This window comes from Dasypus novemcinctus, chromosome 13 (assembly GCF_030445035.2).
Source record: "Dasypus novemcinctus isolate mDasNov1 chromosome 13, mDasNov1.1.hap2, whole genome shotgun sequence".
Taxonomy (NCBI): domain Eukaryota; kingdom Metazoa; phylum Chordata; class Mammalia; order Cingulata; family Dasypodidae; genus Dasypus; species Dasypus novemcinctus.
In genome coordinates, this window is record NC_080685.1 from 65,007,570 (window position 1) to 65,013,427 (window position 5,858).

The window sequence follows — 5,858 nt, forward strand, 5'->3', positions numbered from 1 at the left end:
TTTTAAATTGGCCTTTACTTCCAATCCAATGGACGTGAAGGTATCACTGTTGGCAGTTGTAAGTGCCCATGTGTGACCTGTCACCTCCTTCCAACAAGCCTAGCACAGTACCCATCCGCACATGAAGACATTATGAATGAAGGTGGAAAGAATAAATGGATGAATGAATGGCCTCTCTTAGGAAATAGAAGCTTGGTCATACATATACCATGCTCTTTCCATCATTAAATCACATTTTCAGAGTACTGAGTTGCCATCTAGTCTAATAATTCATGAGCATTGCAAATAGAGATCATGGCTTGTGGGACAGCATGGAGCTGCAGTTCAATCCTGGTTGTGCTCTGAATTTACTAGTGTTTTTCTAGCATCATGTGCTGCTCAGAAGAATGATTCTCTCTCAGAGCATGGCATTGCTGTCTTTCTCATATTATCGTAATAATGGTAACCAAAAACAAACCCAGAGAAATAAAATCACCAGGGAAGCTTTTCTCTTTAATTAAGGAGTTCTAATAGTCCCAGTCCCACCATGCATGGACTCATTTCTCATCTCTAAATATGGAACATGCATGCAGGGTGTGTTCTCTTTAGCTGCCCTGCTGCCGTTTCTCCTTCACTTCTTTCTCTTGGTGCTGCGGCTTTCTGAACATGCACATGCACTTATGTGAAATATATAACATAAAGAGAAGCTAAACTTCTTTGTTCACCTGGCCAGCTTGAGGCACTGAGGTGCTTTGGAGGACATCCAAGGAAAATTAATATGACTAGGTAGTTCGACTTATTGAAAAACAGTACTTTTGAAGGTAAAAAGTCTTAGGTTCCATCCCCAAAGAGCCAGATTGATTTCCTCTGTTCTTCAGAGCCAGAGAGCATCTAAAATCCTAGCAAATGTGTCATTATTAATATGGGTGGTGGTGGTGGCAGTGTCAGACACGATAGGATGGCATGAAGCATGTCAAATGTACCACCGCCACCGGAGCTCAAAACTGCTGCCACCCTGATGCGACTGTGGATTCCTTTTATGAAGGAAGGAGAGTGTCTTACATGAGTAGAAAAGGGTTAGTAATGTCTCAGCTCACCTACAAAATGTGAATCTGAGAAAGTGATCTGGACTGAGATTCCCAGCTTTATTGCTAGGAGGAGGAAACAGAGACTTGGTCGTTCTCACTGTCATTTTTGTGATTTTTCTGAATCCGAGGGTATTTAATGAGGAAAAATGAGACAAGCTCAAGCAAAGAGAAATTTGGGCTGAATCTCAGGGAAAAAAAATAATCATGGCAAAATCCATTAGGCTGTGTAATAGCTTCCCAAGGGGCATGACGTAAACCTCATAGCTGCAGTCATTTAAATTTAGACTGAACCTTGCATTTGTGAACAGACCCCAGGGGACAGTCCTGCACTGAAAAGGGGCTAGGGAAGGTGATAGGCCAGATGACCTAATAGATCTTCTCTAACTTAATTTCTGGAATTGTGGGGTCCTAATTAAAATGAACTATATTGCCTATTATGAACCCATTACATTAATATTCTGTACGGTCTCCAGGCAAGCCAAGTGGGCTTTGGCATATTTTATTTCAATAGCTCCAGAGTCCACAAGCCACCTTAACTACATCACCCCTGCCCGTGCACAAGCTTCTTGCAGCTGACAGTGCTTAACTCAAAGGCTGTGAAAGAAGTTGGAGCACATAGTATGAACCAACATTTATTCAGAGTAATCCAGTGGAATGAGGAGAATGCTTGGTTGTCCTTTGAGATGTGCTGCAACGATACATATTTTTCTGGTTAATAACGCAATGGTGAACTGGCCCTGTGATGGCAGCAGTTGTCTCCAGGTAACCCCCAGAGCTAAGATCTGCTTTCTCATATGCAGCTCTGGCTTTTCCATTTTGCTTTGACTGATATTTGAAAGGGAATGTTGATAACTGGAGAAATCCTACCAGAGGTTCTGTCCTCACAGAGCAGCCCAATTCTCAACTGAGAGCCTTACTTTCTTGACCATCCTCTGAAAATGGGCTCCAGTGAAGTGATTCAGACAAGGCTGCTGGTGGGCCATCCAGACTGGTCTGAGAACCACCAGTGAGGCAGGGGGCATTGTAGTTCCCAAAATGACGGCAGTGTGGAGCAAGTGGAAGAGCTAGGTGGCTCAATTCCCCCATGCAGTGTTTCAGAAGAATGCAGCTGCTGGGTAAGAAAAAGCCTTGGTGAGATCCAACTGGGAAATTGTTTTATCAATCTTGTCCCACACTGAGCATCCCTAAAAGATTCTTGATGGACCACAGAACTCTGCCAGCAGGAAATAAACACTGACATGCATCAGAGATATCAAGCTCTACATATTTTAAATTTATAACCTAGACTCTAATTATCCTGCAGGAGTTTCCATGGAAATTGGTGATATCACTTTACAACAGTATAGGATTACAGCACCAAGTAGTCGAGAGGACCCCAAATCTTCCCTATTCCTTCAAGGATCCATTTGTGTTACCTCCACTATGACCTGTCCCCGACTCCAGGACGACTCCAGGTACTCTCTTTCCCATAATAGTGTTTCTAATGCATAATTGTCAATGTACAGTCTACAGATGGGAAAGTCTGTGTCATTTCATCTGTGTCCTCAGAGTGCAGCTCAGTGCCTGGCATAGAAGGCACTTCCTAAAAACCTGCTAGATTTTTAGAGTAATATCTTGGACTTCAGTTTATTTATCTGTAAAATCACATTATAATACCAAATACAAATGGCTGTCCTGAGGATTAAATATATGAACAAATAAAGTACCTAGGACAGTGTTCAGCACTTAAATAATGAGAAGTTTCTTTCCCTGACTTTTTTTTTTTTTTTTGGTATGAGAGGGTTAGCTGTTCTGATAGATATCAGACAAAAACTTTCTTAAAATAACAGTTGAAATATTGAGCCCAATGTTCCACCACACTTGTGCTCTGAAATTTGTGGTTTTGTAGGCCTCTGGAATTGGCCAGTGTTCTGTACACTGAAAGCATGGTGGAGATTATCCCAGCTCCAGCACCAAATTCCTGGGCATTAAATATTATCCTCATTGCCCACTTGGCCAGACATACACCATAAATGAGTAAGACTCCTGAGATGTCCAGACTTGATTCTATTGCAGACATTCATGAGATAAACTTGGAGAATGCGTGATTATCATCAGCAATGCTACAAATGAATATTGTAAGGTGGCCCTGTTTGTTGCTCATTAGAATTTCACCTCTGTTGTCCCAGAACACTTTCAGACATTCCCTGAAAACTCCTCTGGAGGTTCCTCAATTCTTCTCAACTTCTTTATTATTTGCAATTTTGCAAAACAGAAAATACCTATATAGTAACTTTTAAAGGGGGTTTATAAAGTTCAGACCCATCTGGAGGGTGAAGTTGGGTCTGCAGAGCCAATAGGAGAACTCATACGTGGAATTGCCTGCGGCCAACCAATGCCAGGATTCGACGTTCCCCACCAGCTCTGAACTGACCTCTGCCAGGTGCACACACATCGTTGCATTCCTTGGAGGTCAGTCCTTTCAGTTGTTCCTCGATTGCCATAGTAGGCACTGGACCTATCTAAAAAGCAGAGTGGAGGTCTGGGGACAAAACCCTGCCAACACCCAACTGCCACCTGAAGCAGTTCAGGGCGCTATTCTGCCCTTGCTCTCTGGTGAACCCCAGGCCCTGGCAGTGGATCAAGTGCTCCCACCCCAAGCCCTGTGCTGACGCTGACCCCTCATCCCTCAGCCTTGGTGTCCTGGATTCCCCAGTTCTTTCACAGTCTCATTTCTCTCCCATGTGTGGTCCTGGAATCAGTGAGAAATTGACTTCTTTATTTGGTGTTGCTGATTTCCAGTTGAACTCCTGGCCTCTGACAATAATGATTGTCATCTTTGGAAAGGCCTCATTTAGAAGGCAGAAATCCCCCGGTTCTTGCTCAGTCATTCCAGATGCCCCCTGCTGGTGACCATGGGTACTGCATTCAATTCCAACAGGTCCTTTTTTTAATCCATGACCTGTAACAGGAGCTGTTTCTTGACTCTTTCCTAATTCTCTTGCTTTTTTCCTTTTGCTGCTCTTTTAAAAAAAAATGTCATATTCTTTCAGTGCCTTCCAAAAAGACATTGAAGGAGCCCTTTTGTCCATGCTCCCACAGATCATCTCATGGAACTGCCATAAATCTTCCCTCAGAGCATATGGCCCTGGCCAGGCACTTGGTTAGGTAGATCCTTGATGACCGAAACGGGACCTTGCTGAAACGGTTCTGCTTTGAGTTCCCCAGAGTATTGTGTGGGGTTTGTGGGGATTGGGATTGCAAACTGGAGGGCTTTACATTAATTAGAGCAGGGTTTCTGATCTTCACTGTTGACATTTGGGGCAAGCTAATTCTTTGTTCTGTGGATCTCTCCTGTATGTTGTAGGATGTTTAGCAGCACCCCTGGCCTCTACCCTGTACCTGCCAGTAGCACTCCCTCTTCCCAACTTGTGACAATCAAAAATATCTCCAGACATTGCCACATGGGCCCAAGGGGGTTGGGGGAGGTGGGTGGGTAAGGAATGGCTCCCTGTTAAGAACCATTGCATTAAGGTGATGGGGCAAAAGACCCTTGTAACATGGAACGAGTCCTAAATGCTAGAAGGTGCAGGTCTGTTCTCTGGGGGCTTTCAAAGTATTGAAAGACACCCTAATTTATTTTCAAGATTGACACTCAGCTGCTGAATATGCTGGAGGGAAGGCTTTATGTGAATTGTCCTGTTCTCTGTTGCTACCATACTTTCAGCTTTCAATTCTGTTGGTCCTAAATTTTGACTCCCAAGTCTTACTTCTCGATCTTCTCCTCCCCTTACTTTCCTCTCTCACCACCCAGCTTTTGGTGCTCTGAGCAGCTGCTTCCCCCATCCTGCTTCCCCAGTACTGTGCCTCCACCCTCTCTTTCTTCCATAGCTTTGTTAAAAGTCCCTGATTTGAATGCACCTCTCCCCTTCTTTCCATCATTGTGGGTTTCTGTTTTCATTACTTCTGTTACAATCATTGGTTGTAATCCATTCTTTCTTTCCTGAGTCTCAGGAAAGAGAGAAGTCCACCATGGGATGTGGATCAGTCATCTTTATGTCAGCCTCACGTAGGCGCCCCTCCTGTTGCCCACAGCACCTGGAGCTTGCCTCTGCACAGCTACCCTGAACTAGGATTATCTGTCTCTTGTCTGTCTCCCTGTCTGGACTGCAAGTTCCTTGAATGCAGGCGACATATCTTTTTTATTCTTCACATCTCCAGTACCGAGCAGAGAAGAGCTCACAGTGCAAAGGATGGGCTTCATAAAGGGCTATTGAATGCATGAATAGCTTCAGCCTTCAGAGGAAAAAAATCCCATAATTTAAATTCATCAGAAATAGACTTTCTTGGACTTCAAGAGAACTGGGGACAAAAAGCTTTTGAACTTCTTATGTATGTTTCTCCCCAAAGAGCACAGCTCTGCCTTAATTTGTCAGAACCTCACATTTGGCCTGTAGGCTTTATCAGGATCTTGAGCAGTAAGGCTCCTAGACTGTTTATGACCGGCTGCCTTCCACAGTGGGGTCGAAGCCCATTCCAATGACATCCATTGGTGCATCAGGCTGTTATTCCCCCAACACTGGTGCTGTAGATTAATGGCATACCCCGAGATAGAGACTCATTTTTCCAAGTTGTGACTAATGGAGTATATAGATGGTGTCCCTTTAGACAGGCATCTAAATATAAAGCAGTATGAGCTAAGAGAATAAATTGAAAATATTACTCTCTTTGTGTAATGGCTCCGCAACCTCATCTGGGAACCAGCCCAACTTTATGGAAATCACTCAGAAAAATCAGACAAGCTTTTCTTCC